Source organism: Mustelus asterias, chromosome 8 (assembly GCF_964213995.1).
Source record: "Mustelus asterias chromosome 8, sMusAst1.hap1.1, whole genome shotgun sequence".
Taxonomy (NCBI): domain Eukaryota; kingdom Metazoa; phylum Chordata; class Chondrichthyes; order Carcharhiniformes; family Triakidae; genus Mustelus; species Mustelus asterias.
This window is the reverse complement of record NC_135808.1, coordinates 18123266-18139586: the sequence shown is the minus strand read 5'-3', so window position 1 is coordinate 18139586 and position 16321 is coordinate 18123266.

Here is a 16321-nt window from a genome sequence, read left to right as displayed (position 1 = left end):
CTGAAAGGACAGTGAATATAGAATCATCAGTAACATCCTCAGGGAACTGCATTGATCCTCCAGGTACCATGTCCTAGGAGGGCACTGGTGACCATGGATTTATAGAATCATTGAATTCCTACAGTGCAGAAGGAGACTATTAGGTCCGTCGAGTCTGCACTAAAACAATTCCACCCAGACCCTATTCCCATAACCCCTGCTCGTCCCCTGACAATTTAGGGGCAATTTAGCATAGCCAATCACCTAACCCGCACACCTTTCGGACTGTGAGGGAACCCACGCAGATGGGGGAGAACGTGCAGACTCCGCACAGACAGTGACCCGAGGCCGGAATCGAACCCGGGTCCCTGGCGCTGTGAGGCAGCAGTGCTAACCACTGTGTCACTGTGGCCAGATGTTCACGGGAGGCCAGAATTAGAGGAGTGCAGCGTACCTCAGAGGGTAGTGAAGGAGATTGCAGAGATAGTGTGGGGTGTGAAAACAGGGCTAAGAATTTTATCACTGCTGAGCTGGAAGGCAGTTTGGGTCAGTGAGACCCTCGGGTTGATATCGCAAGGGGCTTGGAGCGAGTTACGGATCCTCTCAACAGAGCTTCAGACCGTCTCGGGTTTACTGAGAGCAGAATAGGGGAGACCAGCTAGGCGTGGGGGGGATGGGGGTGAGATAGTCCAGGAGGGTAATGGAGGCAGGGGTGAGGGTTTCAGCAGCTGATCAGCTGAGGCAGGAGCAGAGATAGACACATCTGCAGCTGTTGTTCACACACTTGATGTGGCCACCTGTCCCTCATGATCTTACCCAAGAAATCCATTTGGAAAAGAGCAGCCCACAAATTAATCCGTGGCGGTGTCGGATTGACAGCAATGTGACAGGAATGTCTGCAAATCAGGCATTTTAAAAGCAGAGTGTGTGGGTGCCAAACTCCCCCTCTCTCTGCACTCTCTTTGGGATCACAGTCACACTTAGGGACCGTCTGACAATGCACAATATGTCCCCCTCGCTTTGGGAGCACATTCACACTAAGGGACTGTGTTGCAATGCACAATATGTCCCCCTCGCTCTGCTGTCTCTTCAGGACCACATTCACACTTGGGGACCATCTCGCAACCCTGTGCCAGCATGCCGCCCTCCATTGGGGTTGTCCATGGCAGTGAATTGACAAAGGGCCCCAGTGGTTTACCGTTGCTTTCTGCAGTGCGTTTGACCAGGGAAGCCTCCCTGCTCTTTCCCTCCTGCGATCAGACACTCTGGAAGGATTTACAGGCTGACAATTGACCTGTTTGGCTAATGTTACAAATTCATCTCCTGTGGCCATCCTATCCCGAAGCAGGACTCGAATCCAGAGCTCCTGGTCCGAAGGGAGGGACGGTGCCTATTGTGCCACAAGATCTCAGTCACGTAGATACTTGGGGAGCACATTACACAGCCAGGGGTAAAGAGTAGAGGAGGTAGACTAATTGGATAGCTCTTTGAAGGAGCTGTCACAGGCCTCTGGAGAGGCAATGGCCTAGTGGTATCATCGCTCGACTATTAACCCAGAAACTCAGTTAACATTCTGGGGGACCCTGGGTTCGAATCCCGCCACAGCAGATGGTGGAATTTGAATTCAATAAAAAAATACCTGGAATTAAGAATCTCCTGATGACCATGAAACCATTGTCAATTGTTGGAAAAAACCATCTGGTTCACTAATGTCCTTTAGGGAAGGAAATCTGCCATCCCTACCTGGTCTGGCCTACATGTGATTCCAGAGCCACAGCAATGTGGTTGACTATCAACTGCCCTCCAAGGGCAACTAGGGATGGCCAATTTTCACTAACTTCATTGCAGTGTTAATATAAGCCGCCTTGTGACACTAATAAAATAAATAAAAGCTGGCCAGACAGCAACACCCATGTCCCATGAATGAATAAGCAAAATGGCCTTCTGTGCTGTAGACTTCTATTATGTAGCTGCAAACTTTTCTGTGCTCCTATCAATGTCCAAAATAGCAGCCGTTTCTGTTCTAACACCCACTGTGTCCTTACAAACCATTGTCAACTGCACTGCACTGTTTGCTGTTAGACCATAAGACATAGGAGCAGAATTAGGCCATTCGGCCCATCCAGTTTGCTCTGCCATTCAGTCATGGCTGATTTTTTTCTCATCCCCCATTCTCCTGCCTTTTTCCCAAAACCTCTGATCCTCTTATTAATCAAGAACCTATCTATCTCTGTCTTAAAGACACTCAATGACCTGGGAGAGGAAGGTCACCTCTGGTCTGCCGTTCAATGTTGTGTAAAGATGTCCCCAAAGTAGCTCTGGCTCTCCCAAAACTGTGGATATGTGCACTGTTATGATGGCCATGAAGAACATGGGGGATCATTGATAGATCTCCCTGTGGGCCTCATCGGATACAAGCATCCTTCTTGAGCGCCCAGTGAGAAGTGGACAACGGGGTTTATAATAAATACCGAGGATGCTGGAATCTGAAACAAAAACAGAAAAAAGCTGGAAAATCTCAGCAGGTCTGACAGCATCTGTGGAGAGAGAATGGGGACAATGTTTTGAGTCGAGATGCCAGTGTTGTGTGTCCCGAGGTACAGACTGTCTCGCTGTAACCTGCAGGTGCAGCCATTCTCTTTGGTGCACAGTAAAGGGTCTTTGGTGATGGAAAACTGGCAACAAGGAGAATGTTTTTCTCCATCTCCTCTGGTAAGAAAAAGCAATGCCTCTTTTCAGGACCTTGATCCCTATGATATCAGTAGGAAGACTGGGCCCAATATACAGAGCGCATGCGTTACTTCTTCTGTGCTAACAACATTGAAAGTGACAGAAAACAACATTTGTTGATGGCATGCGGGACCCTGATATCCTGGTGGAAAAAACCACCAAGACCTGAAGCCCTCTGTAATCCTTCAGAGATATCGCTTAAACGTGGCTGGCAGAACTCCTGTGGGATCTGTCACTGGCTAGGTTGTGGAAATTGGCAGAACATTGCAAATTTGGACCATCTGTGAATGAAATGTTGCGAGACAGATTGGTATGTGGTTATAAATGACCTAACCACCCAAAAGAAGCTATTGGCAGAACCAAATTTGGACTTGAGACTTAATGCAGAAAAAGGGGCTCAGGAACTACAGGGGGCATCAGGCAGCAATGTCCTCCAACTGGGGGGAAGGACCTCATGGATGGCACAGTGGTTAGCACTGCTGCCTCACAGCACCAGGGACCCGGGTTCAATCCCTGGCTTGGGTTACTGTTTGTGTGAAGTTTGCACATCCTCCCCGTGTCTGCATGGGTTTCCTCCGGGTGCTCCAGTTTCCTCCCACACTCCAAAGATGTGTGGGTTAGATGGATTGGCCATGTGAAATTTACCTCTTAGCTAAGGTAAATGCATGGGGTTATAGAGATTTTGGCCTGGGTGGGATTGTGGTCGGTGCAGACCTGATAGGCCGAATGGCCTCTTTCTGCACTGTTGGATTCTATGATTCTATGTAATCGGTCCTCAATGGAGAGTGCTTGTGTAAGTCAGATGATAAAGGACTCCTTTCTATGTAGGAATCCTAATATCACCTCCAGACAGTGAGAGACAATGATGACCCAAGAGTATTAGGGAACATAGTCCAGAATGGTGCTGTTGCCAGACGATGGATTACTGCAAGCACTGTCACAGGACACGGGTGAAGTTTCATGAACAGGCAAAACACAAGCTGCCCAGTAGAAAAAGCCAATGCGAGTACCTGACCGTATCATGCAGGTATCCCTTCTCTCAGGGACAGGCATACTACAACTGAATCGTGTCATTATAACAAAAGTTGCCCCAATGATAGTAGTCACTGGTGAATGGCCATCCCATGGAGGTGCACACAGGAGCTGCAATCTGTGTTATCGGAGAACAGACATATAAGTCTCCAATCTGGCATCCAACTCCTGAGGTTGGAAGACATAAAGGACAGACTAGCCACCTACATGGAGGATCCTTTACAAATAAAAGGCGTCACAATGGCAAACAGGATTAAGGATAATCCCAAGGGGTTTTATCCGTATATAAGGAACAAGAGTGTAGCGAGGGAAGGGTAGGTCCACTCAAGAACAAAGGAGGGAATCTCTGCGTGGAGCCAGAGGAAGTGGGTGAGGTCCTTAACGAATACTTTGCATCAGTATTCACAAAGGAGAAGTACATGGTGTGCCTAGAGAGGGGTATTTTGATATTCTGGGGCATGTCAATGTAAATTAAGTGTTGGGTGTTTTGAAAAGCACTAAGGTATGCAAGACCCCAGGACCTGATGGGATCTATACTAGAAAACTGAGGGAGGAAATAGCTGGGGCCTTGTATAAAAACTTTGCATCCTCTTTAGTCACAGGAGATGTCCCAAAGGACTGGAGAATAGCCAATGTTGTTCCTTTGTTTAAGAAGGGCAACAGGGATAATCCAGGAAATTACAGGCCAGCGAGCCTTATGTCAGTGGTAGTGAAATTATTGGAGAAGATTTTTAGGGACAGAATTTGCTCACACTTGAAAAAAATATGGACTTATTAGCAATAGGCAGCATAGCTCTGTACGGGGGAGGTCATTTGAAATTTGATTGTTTTTAGGAAACTGACAAGGATGCTTAATGAAGGCAGGGTGATGGATGTTGTCTACATGGACTTTAGCAAGATCTTTTACAAGGTTCCTCATGGCAGGCTGATACAGAAGGTGAAGTCACATGGAATCCATGGTGAGCTGGTAAAATGGATACAGAACTGGCTTGGTCATAGAAGACAGTGAGTAGCAGTGGAAGGATGTTTTTCTGAATGGAGATCTGTGACCAGTGGTGTTCCGCAGGGATCAGTGCTGGGACCCTGTTGTTTGTAATATATATATGTGTTGGAGGAGAAGGTAGGTGGTCTGATTAGTAAGTTTGTGGATGACATAAAGATTGGGGGAGTTGTGGATAGTGTGAAGATTGCCAGAGGATACAGCGGGATATAGATAGGCTGGAGACTTGGGTGGCAAAATAGCAGATGGAATTTACATAGAACATAGAACAGTACAGCACAGAACAGGCCCTTCGGCCCACGATGTTGTGCCGACCTTCATCTGAAACCAAGATCAAGCTATCCCACTCCCTACCATCCTGGTGTGCTCCATGTGCCTATCCAATAACCGCTTAAATGTTCCTAAAGTGTCTGACTCCACTATCACTGCAGGCAGTCCATTCCACACCCCAACCACTCTCTGCGTGAAGAACCTACCTCTGATATCCTTCCTATATCTCCCACCATGAACCCTATAGTTATGCCCCCTTGTAATAGCTCCATCCACCCGAGGAAATAGTCTTTGAACGTTCACTCGATCTATCCCCTTCATCATTTTATAAACCTCTATTAAGTCTCCCCTCAATCTCCTCTGCTCCAGAGAGAACAGCCCCAGCTCCCTCAACCTTTCCTCATAAGACCGACCCTCCAAACCAGGCAGCATCCTGGTAAATCTCCTTTGCACTCTTTCCAGCGCTTCCACATCCTTCTTATAGTGAGGTGACCAGAACTGCACGCAATATTCCAAATGCGGTCTCACCAAGGTCCTGTACAGTTGCAGCATAACCCCACGGCTCTTAAACTCCAACCCCCTGTTAATAAAAGCTAACACACTATATGCCTTCTTCACAGCTCTATCCACTTGAGTGGCAACCTTTAGAGATCTGTGGATATGGACCCCAAGATCTCTCTGTTCCTCCACAGTCTTCAGAACCCTACCTTTGACCCTGTAATCCACATTTAAATTTGTCCTACCAAAATGAATCACCTCACATTTATCAGGGTTAAACTCCATTTGCCATTTTTCAGCCCAGCTTTGCATCCTATCTATGTCTCTTTGCAGCCTACAACAGCCCTCCACCTCATCCACTACTCCACCAATCTTGGTGTCATCAGCAAATTTACTGATCCACCCTTCAGCCCCCTCCTCTAAGTCATTAATAAAAATCACAAAGAGCAGAGGACCAAGCACCGATCCCTGCGGCACTCCGCTAGCAACCTGCCTCCAGTCCGAAAATTTTCCATCCACCACCACCCTCTGTCTTCGATCAGACAGCCAGTTACCTATCCAATCGGCCAACTTTCCCTCTATCCCACACCTCCTTACTTTCATCATAAGCCGACCATGGGGGACCTTATCAAACGCCTTACTAAAATCCATGTATATGACATCAACCGCCCTACCTTCATCAACACACCTAGTTACCTCCTCAAAAAATTCTATCAAATTTGTGAGGCACGATTTGCCCTTCACAAATCCGTGCTGACTATCCCGGATTAATCCGCATCTTTCTAAATGGTCGTAAATCCCATCCCTAAGGACCTTTTCCATCAATTTACCAACCACCGAAGTCAGACTAACCGGTCTATAATTACCAGGGTCATTTCTATTCCCATTCTTAAACAGAGGAACAACATTTGCCACTCTCCAGTCCTCTGGCACCATCCCCGTGGACAGCGAGGACCCAAAGATCAAAGCCAAAGGCTCTGCAATCTCATCCCTCGCCTCCCAAAGAATCCTAGGATACATTTCATCAGGCCCAGGGGACTTATCGACCTTCAGTTTATTCAAAACTGCCAATACATCCTCCCTCCGAACATCTATTTCCTCCAGCCTATTAGCCTGTAACACCTTCTCTTCCTGAAAAACATGGCCCCTCTCCTTGGTGAACATTGAAGAAAAGTATTCATTCATCACCTCGCCTATCTCTACTGATTCCATACACAAGTTCCCACCACTGTCCTTGACCGGCCCTAACCTCACCCTGGTCATTCTTTTATTCCTCACATAAGAGTAAAAAGCCTTGGGGTTTTCCTTGATCCGACCCGCCAAGGACTTCTCATGTCCCCTCCTAGCTCTCCTCAGCCCCTTTTTCAGCTCGTTCCTTGCTAACTTGTAACCCTCAATCGAGCCATCTGAACCTTGTTTCCTCATCCCTACATAAGCTTCCCTCTTCCTTTTCACAAGACATTCCACCTCTTTTGTGAACCACGGTTCCCTCACTCGGCCATTTCCTCCCTGCCTGACAGGGACATACCTATCAAGGACACCCAGTATTTGTTCCTTGAAAAAGTTAACCTGGACAAATGTGAGGTGATGCATTTTGAAAGATCTAATGCAGGAGTGAAGTATACAGTAAATGGCAGAACTCTTACAAGCATTAACATACAGAGGGATCGAGGTCCATAGTTCCCTGAAAGTTGTGACTCAGTTGTATAAGATGATGAAGAAGGCACATGGCAGGCATGTCTCCATCGGTTAGCCATAAAGTATAAACATTGGCAAGTCATGTTGCAGCTGTGTAGAACTTTGCTCATGCCACATTTGGAATATTGCGTCCAGTTCTGGTGGCCACATTACCAGAAGGATGTGGAGGCTTTGGAGAGGGTACAGAAAAGGTTTACCAGGATGTTGCCTGGTTTGGAGGGCATTAGTTATGAGGAGAGATTGGACAAACTTGGTTTGTTTTCACTTGAACGTCAGAGGCTGAGGGGAGACCTGATAAAAGTTTACAAAATTATGAGAGGAATGGAGTCTTTTTTCCCAGGGTAAAAATGTCAATTACTAGGGGACATTAGGTTTAAGTTAAATGGGGGGAAATTTAAAGGAGATGTGAGAGACAAGATTTTCACACAGAGGATGGTAAGTGCCTGGAATGCGCTGACAGAGGAGGTGGGAGAAGCAGATACACTAGCAACGTTTAAGAGGCATCTTGACAGATACATGAATAGACAGGGAATAGAGGGATACGGACTGCTCAGAGGCCAAAGGTGTTTAGTTTAGAAAGGCGTCATGTATCAGTTCATGCTTGGTGGGTGGAAGGGCCTGTTCCTGTGTTGTACTGTTCTTTGTTGTTCAGTAACTTACAGGCAGCAGTCAGCTTGTCTGCCACTCATTGTTGTAGGGGGACATGGAACCAAGCCTTATGGGGAGAGATTGGCTCCAGCAGATCCGGCTGAATTGGTTGGAGATCTTCAGGCCAGGTGTGCGAAGTTATTAGAAGATACCCTGGAGTTTTACAGGTACACCCGGAAAAAAATTAACGGGGCCAAGATTTATGTTGAGCCCTAGCTATTTCAGAACAAGACCAGTCACATACTCCATGCTGGGGAAGGTAGAAACTGAACTAAGGCACCTTGAAAGTTTAGATACAATAAGGCCTGTGCAGAATGGGCTGCAACTGTAGTCCCTGTTCTGAAGCCCGACAAATCGGTTTGCCTTTGTGTGGACTATAAGCTAACAGCCAAGTGGATCTCCAAACTTGATAGGTACCCCATGCCCCAAATCAAAGATCTGTACACTAAAGTTAACAGGTGGAAAGACATTCTCCAATTTGGACATGAGCCATGTTTATCTTCCGCTTGAATTGGATGAGCCTTCCCAGAAATATGTGATGATCAACACATAAGGGAGCCTGAGTATACTCAGCTGCCCTTTGAGGTCTCGCCAACACTTTCCAAAGAGTTACTACCCAAGGTAGCAGTATACTTAGATGATGGCCTGGTCACGGGCTTCGGAACAGGAACACCTGGGCGACTTAAAAGTCTTGCAGAGATTTTCTAGAGTGAGAATTCGCTTGAAGAGGGAGAAATGCGTCTTACAAGTGAATGAAGTAACCTAGTTAGGCTACTGAGTAGACGGCAAGGGGTAACATAAAGTAATTTATTTATCAGTCACAAGTAGGCTTACATTAACACCGCAATGAAGTTACTGTGAAAATCTCCTAGTCGCTACATGCCGGCACCTGTCTGGGTACAGCGAGGGAGAATTTAGCATAGCCAATGCACTTAACCAGCAAGTCTTTGGACTGTGGGAGGAAACTGGAGCACCCGGAGGAAACCCACGCAGACATGGGGAGAACGTGCAAACTCCACACAGACAGTGACCCGAGCCGGAATCGAACCCGGGTCCCTGGCGCTGTGAAGCAGCAGTGCTACCCACTGTGCTACCAATACATCCAGCAGAGGATAAGGTGAATGCCAACAAGGAAGCACCAACCGCAAGTAACACCACGGAGTTGAAATCCACCCTGGGATTAGTGAATTATTATGGAAAATGTATCCCAAGCTTAGCTTCCATGCTGGCTCCCCTACGATGCCCTGCTATGAAATACCATGAGGTGGTCCTGGGAAGGTCCGCAGGCAGAAGCTTCTCCTAAGGTTAAGCATCAGCTCCTATCATAAACTACTGGCCCATTTTGACCTTAAGAAAGAAGTTGTATTGATTTGTGACACTTCCCCTTATGGGATTGGGGCAGTGCTGTCACATTGCTGGAAAGACGGGATGGAAAAGTCCATCGTGTTTGCCTCCAGGACTCTTTCAGATGCAGAACGAAGGTATTCTCAGATTGAGGAAGAAGAGTTGGCAGTTGTATTTGGTGTGAAAAGGTTCCATCAATACAACTATAGCCTGATTATTGTTTGATTCTAAGACCCACACCATACACAACAACAGGTCTTGCCCCACTGGAGCTGTTAATGGGATGACGGCTTCGTACCAGATTAAGCCAAACCCAAAAACCAAGGAGAAAATCACGATTCTGCAAAGACAGAAAAAACTTCCACAATGGGTGATGTGGTTCATGTCAGCAACTTTGGGGATGGTTGCAGTTGGATCCTTGGGATTGTTGTGGAGAAGAGGGGGGCCAGCATCTTACAAGTACAAAGTCTAGGATGCAACCTTAAAGAAGAACTTGGACCATCTCAGAGTCCCTGTGCCCAAGCAGGTCTCACTCCCAGCCATGGAGGTGGCAGCTGCCAGTGTGTGCCCTCAGCTAGAAGTTGACTCTGCGTTAGCCCTTCTGGATAGTGAAGGTACGGACTCGGCGATGGAGGCTGAAGAAGTTGGCCTCCAGGCTGAAACAGAACTCGAGGAAGAACCTGCATCGGTAACCCTCCGGCACTCCCTTTGGAAACAAAGGTCTCCTTTTCGGCTTACGCTGCCTAACCCAACCCCGATTTTGACTGACCCCAGACTGATTGGTATTCCTAAAGACACCAGCAATGCCTGATGGTTGAAAGAGCTCACTCTGAATCAGGCTAAGGACTGTGGGAGCAGCAAAGAACAGGATGTGAAGCCATGGAACAAGCACAGGAATTGATTGGATGATGGCTGTTCTTATGCCTTGAACAGACAGTGACTGAATAGAGATCCCGGTGTTGCTCCTGAGAGAATTACAACCCCGTGACATAGGCACGACTCTCACAATTTGTGACCAAAAAGAAAAAGACAGTGATTGATTAATGCCTGTCCTGTGAGTCCGTGACTGGAAGCATGATCGGTTCTGTATAAGAGGAAGAGATGCAAAGACACCGGCAGCAATAACCCGGGATTAACCAGCGTAGAAGCAAGACCCCAATTCGGGGAATCAGACATCGGAACAAGACCCACCAGCAGGGAACCTCATCTGTTCACCTTGCCACAGGCGGTATCGCTTAAGTCCAATTTGAGAGTTTGCATATTTTAACAAGTTTCAATACCTTTTGAATACTTGTGTGTGCAGGTCAGAGGTTAAATACTTTGTGTATAACAAAGTAAGCAGGAGGTTAGTTACTTTGTGTATAACAAAGTTTGATGCCTGGTTTAATTTTGTGGTAATTTGGAACAGTATAACAAAGGAGATTTGTTGTACAATAATTCGAGAGTTTGAGTGTCTGTCCATGGCGTCAGTTGACTCGAGTTCGAAGGCAACAGTGCTGAGCAGCGGAAAGGACCTTCTCACAGTGGGGGTGCGGGAGGAGACATAGACTTCAGGAAGGAGGAATGTTCTGAAGGCCATGGAGGGACCATCGCTAAATCTCCCTGTGGGCTTTGTAGAGTACGAGCTTCCTTATTGAGTGAGTGGAGGCTTGCCCAATGAGAAGCGGTGAGCGGGGACTTTCAAACCACTGCTCGACCGGGGTTGGAGGTCCCGAGGTGCAGACTGTCTTAGCTGTATGTTGCTGCTGTGGCCCTTCTTTTTTGGGGACACAATAAATAGTCTTTGGTGATGGGAAAGTGGCGTCTGGCTGAGTTACGACATCTTCAAATCATTGAAGGCGGCTGGATAGAGAAAGTGATCAGAACGGCATACAGGATTGTGAGCTTTATAAATAGAGGCAAAAACAAGAAAGTTATGGTGAACCCTTACTCTCATTCTGTCTCAACGAGAGTATCTAGTCCGATTCTGGGCGCCACACTTTAGGAAGGATTTCGAGAGGGCGCAGAAAACATTCACAAGGAGGGTACAAGAATCAGAGTCTTCAGTTATTCGGATGGACTGGTGAACATTGGGATCGCTTTCCTTACCGAAAATAAGACTGGGCGGAGATTTGATGGAAGTGTTCAAACTCCTGAATCCAGACGAAGTATTTGTTTCTATTTGAGAACCGAGAGGAGGCAGATTTAAACTAATCAGTAGAAGAAGCAAGGTGACATTAAGGAACATGTTGGCACAGCGGGTCATTGGGATCTGGAACACACTGCCTGAGAAGCAGAAGTGGTGAAGACGGACTTTATTGTGGCTTTCGAAAGAGGATCCAGTAAGTGTCTGAAGGGGAATAACTTGCAGGAGAACAGGGAAAGGGCGGAGGAGTTTTTTGACTGGCTAGATTGCTCTTGCAGTGAGCCAGTGTGGACTGTAGAGGGCAAACAGTCTCTTCTTATGCTGAAACTATTCTCGCGACTATAACGGAATACAACGGCCCCAAAGCAGATAGAAATCAGGGATTGCTCCTTGGACATTTTGCACAGACGACCAAGACTTTATCGCTGCTTGCGGGGAGCGCCAACAATAGTTTAACATTTAAAGTGACTGCCATACTCCTGTACTTAGACACGGAAATATAGATAAAATTGGGAGTCCTTCACAGCACCCAAGGAGGCCATTCATCCCATTGAATCCATGCTGTCCCTCTGCAGAGGTCAGTTCCACTCCCTTGATCGTTCCCTGTGGGTTCCAGGTCATTGCCACTTGCTGCGATTTTTTATAAGAAAGTTCTTCCTCATCCAAAAATCTGAAATCTGTCAGTCCTTGTAGCATTGGCGAATGGAAAGAGTTTTTCCCCACCTAACTTATCCGAGCCCCTCGTAGCCTTGCCCACCTCCTATTAAATCTCCCTTCAGTCTCCTTTGCTCCAAGTGGAACATCCCCAGACTCTCCAACCTAACATTACTAACTTTACTTTTCTTACTATACTCCTTATACACCTATGACTGTGGGGCCAAATTCCCCTTCAACTCGATTTTCAAGTTTGTTGATGACACCACTGTAGTGGGTCGGATCTCAAACAATGATGAGACGGAGTACAGGAATGAGATAATCTGGTGAACTGGTGCAGCAACAGTAATCTCTCCCTCAATGTCAACAAAACAAAGAAGATTGTCATCGACTTCAGGAAGTGTAAAGGAGAACATGCCCCTGTCTACATCAACGGGGAAGTGGAAATAGTCGAGAGCTTCAAGTTTCTATGTGTCCAGATCACCAACAACCTGTCCTGGTCCCCGTGATAGTTAGGAAAGCCCAACACCTCTACTTTCTCAGAAGACTAAGGAAATTTGGCATGTCAGCTACAACTCTCACCAACTTTCACAGGTGCACCATAGAAAGCATCCTTTCCAGATATATCACAGCTCGGTCTGGCTCCTGCTCTGTCCAAGGCCACAAGAAACTACAAAAGGTTGTGAATGTAGCCCAGTCCATCACGCAAACCAGCCTCCCATCCATTGACTCTGTCTACACTTCCCGCTGCCTCAGAAAAGCAGCCAGCATAATCAAGGACCCCACGCACCCCGGACATTCTCTCTTCCACCTTCTTCCATCGGGAAAAAGATACAAAAGTCTGAGGTCACATACCAACCGACTCAAGAACAGCTTCTTACCTGCTGCCATCAGACCTTTGAATGGACCTACCTTATATGAAGTTGATCTTTCTCTACAGCCCAGCTATGACTGTAACACTACATTCTGCACCCTCTCCTTTCCTACTCCCCTCTGTACTCTATGAACAGTATGCTTTGTCTGTAGAATGTGGAAGAAACAATACTTTTCACTGTATGCTAATACATGTGACAATAATAAATCAAGTCAAATTTTAAAAACTTGTAACTAAACCCCCTCAATCTCTGGAATGAATGATTCTGCCAAATCTCTGCCACAAACTGTTGTGGACCATCACTTCTTTCTTAATGGGATGACCAGAACTGCATGTCTAGTGGAGGCCTTACAAGAGTTTTATATAAATCCACCATAACCTGTCTGCTTCTGTACTCAATGCCTCTATTTATGAAACACAAGACCCTATCTATATGTTTGCCAGCCATTCTTTCAATATGTCTCAGTATAGTGGCACGGTGGCACAGTGATTAGCACTGCTGCCTCACAGCGCCAGAGACTCGGGTTCAATTTCAGACTTGGGTCACTATCTGTATGGAGTTTGCACGTTCTCTCCCGTGTCTGCATGGGTTTCCTCCGGGTGCCCCGGTTTCCTCCCACAGTCTAAAGATGTGCAGGTTAGGTTGATTGGCATGTTAAATTGACCCTAGTGTCAGGAGGATTAGCAGGGTAAATGTGTGGGGTTATGGGGATAGGGCCTAGGTGGGATTGTTGGCAGTGCAGACTCAATAGGCGAATGGGCTCCTTCTGCATTGTAGGGATTCTGTGATTCTATGCCCTACCACCTCCAGAACATGACTGAGTCTCCCCGGTCATTGCAGACAGGAGTCAGTAGTGTCAGAATGGAGTTGGATAGGGAGAACATCAGATCAAAGAATCGGGTGTGTGATTGCGGGTGGGTGTTCCACACAATGCATCAGTCGACTCACTGGAATCAGAGGCACTGGCAGCCCAGGAGGGTGTTTGAGCATCAGGAGAAGGCAGCTTGAAACTCGACAGAAGACAACAGTAAGGAGACACGGAAGATTGGAACAGGGAGTGTGGATTTGTGACAGTGAAGAATTGGATGGAGTGGGGCAGATCAGAGGCTTTGGCAGATTAGGACAGTCCTCTTGCAGTTATTTGAGAACCGGAGGTTTCCAAAGATTCACACAGGAAAGTGGAACATAGAGTCTGGAAGGTGTTAACAGATTCGAGGAATTGATGGTGGATTGGACATAAGTAGGCCGTAAGGCAGCAGATCACAACAGATTGGGGAGAGTGGAATAGCAGTTACAGTGGAACAGGAGAGTGGGATTGGAGTTACGGTGGGAGACTGGGATATGAGTTATGGTGGAATGGGAGAGTGGGATACGAGTTACGGTGGAATGGGAGAGTGGGATACGAGTTACGATGGAATGGCAGAGTGGGATAGGGGTTAGGGTGTTTTTGGGAGAGTGGGATAGGAGTTAGGGTGGATTGGGAAGTGGGATTGGAGTTAGGGTGTTTTGGGAGAGTGGGATTGGACTGGGTGTTTTGGGAGAGTGGGATTGGAGTTAGTGTTTTGGGAGAATGGGATTGGAGTTACGGTGTTTTTGGGAGTGTGGGATTAGAGTTAGGGTGTTTTGGGAGAGTGGGATTGGAGTTAAGAGTCACAGAGGTTTACACCATGGAAACAGACCCTTCGGCCCAACTTGTCCATGCTGCCCTTTTTTAACCCCTAAGCTAGTCCCAATTGCCCTCATTTGGCCCATATCCCTCTATACCCATCTTACCCATGTAACTGTCTAAGTGCTTTTTAAAAGACAAAATTGTACCCGCCTCTACTACTACCTCTGGCAGCTTGTTCCAGACACTTACCACCCTCTGTGTGAAAATATTGCCCCCCTCTGGACATTTTTCTATCTCTCCCCTCTCACCTTAAACCTATGCCCTCTAGTTTTAGACTCCCCTCCCTTTGGGAAAAGATATTGACTATCCAGCTGATCTATGTCCCTCATTATTTTATAGACCTCTATAGGATCACTCCTCAGCCTCCTACGCTCCAGAGAAAAAAGTCCCAAGTCTATCCAGCCTCTCCTTATAACTCAAACCATCAAGTCCCGGTAGCATCCTAGTAAATCTTTTCTGCACTCTTTCTAGTTTAATAATACCCTTTCTATAATAGGGTGACCAGAACTGTACACAGTATTCCAAGTGTGGCCTTACCAATGTCTTGTACAACTTCAAGACGTCCCAACTCCTGTATTTAATGTTCTGACCAATGAAACCAAGCATGCTGAATGCCTTCTTCATCACACTGTCCACCTGTGACTCCACTTTCAAGGAGCAATGAACCTGTACCCCTAGATCTCTTTGTTCTGCAACTCTCCCCAACACCCTACTGTGGTGATATAAACAGGGCCTAGTTTTAAGGCTGATAAAATTGGATATCCTAAATTAAAGAATTGGACACATTGAAATCAAACACAGTCAAACCTCAGGCAGGCCAATTGTACAATACACTAATGTGTCTGGGCCTGACCCATCAACCACCCATCAAAGGTCGTTACACTCTACTTGAGACTTAGCAGGAGATCATGGCACCTCATTGAAATGCATCAGTCTATTGTGAGAAGCCCAGATCGGGCCAGACTTTCTGTCACCAAGAGATCCTGTAGAAAGCTTACCTGATAACAAGTTCAACAACATGGAGATGGACACCTGGGGGGGCGGACCCTGGTGTCCTGTCAGGCAGACATCAAGAAACCCACTGGGTATTGGAACCCCCTCCTGGGACCTCATTGGCCAGAAGCCAGAGAAGTTTCTGGAAAGGCAAGCAGGCTGGGGATAAAGGGACACACTCAGAGGCACACAGCAGCGAAGACTCGACAGGGGAGACGGCCGTGACCATTCGGAAGACTGACCAGAGAAGGAAGGAAGAAGCGGCCATCGAGACTCACCTTCGTGACGACAGACCAGAGGGACTCAGAGAATCGGGCCTGCAGTTTAACCAAGCCATCTTTACGGGTAGTATACTTGAATCTGCTGGGGTATCCTCTTGTTTTATGTGGGTAATTTAAGGGTTAATAGTGTTATTTAATAAACTTGTTGAATCTTTACTTGTGTTTGTCCTTTGTCCACCTTGCAAATAAGGGCACCGGGGTAAAACCTTGGAGTAAGTAAACTGGTTGAAAGTATCTGAGAATTCACAGGTACAACACTACCGTTAACTAAGTAAGTTCTGCCCTGGTTCAATCTACCAAAATGCATCACCTCACATTTATCTAAATTAAATTCCATCTGCCATTCATCAGCCCACTGGCCCAATTGATCAAGATCCCGTTGCAATTCTTCACTGTCCACCATGCCACCAATCTTGGTGTCATCTGCAAACTTACTAACTGTGCCTCCTATAGTCTCATCCAAATCATTAATATAAATGACAAATAACAGTGGACCCAGCACTGATCCCTGAGGCACACCGCTGG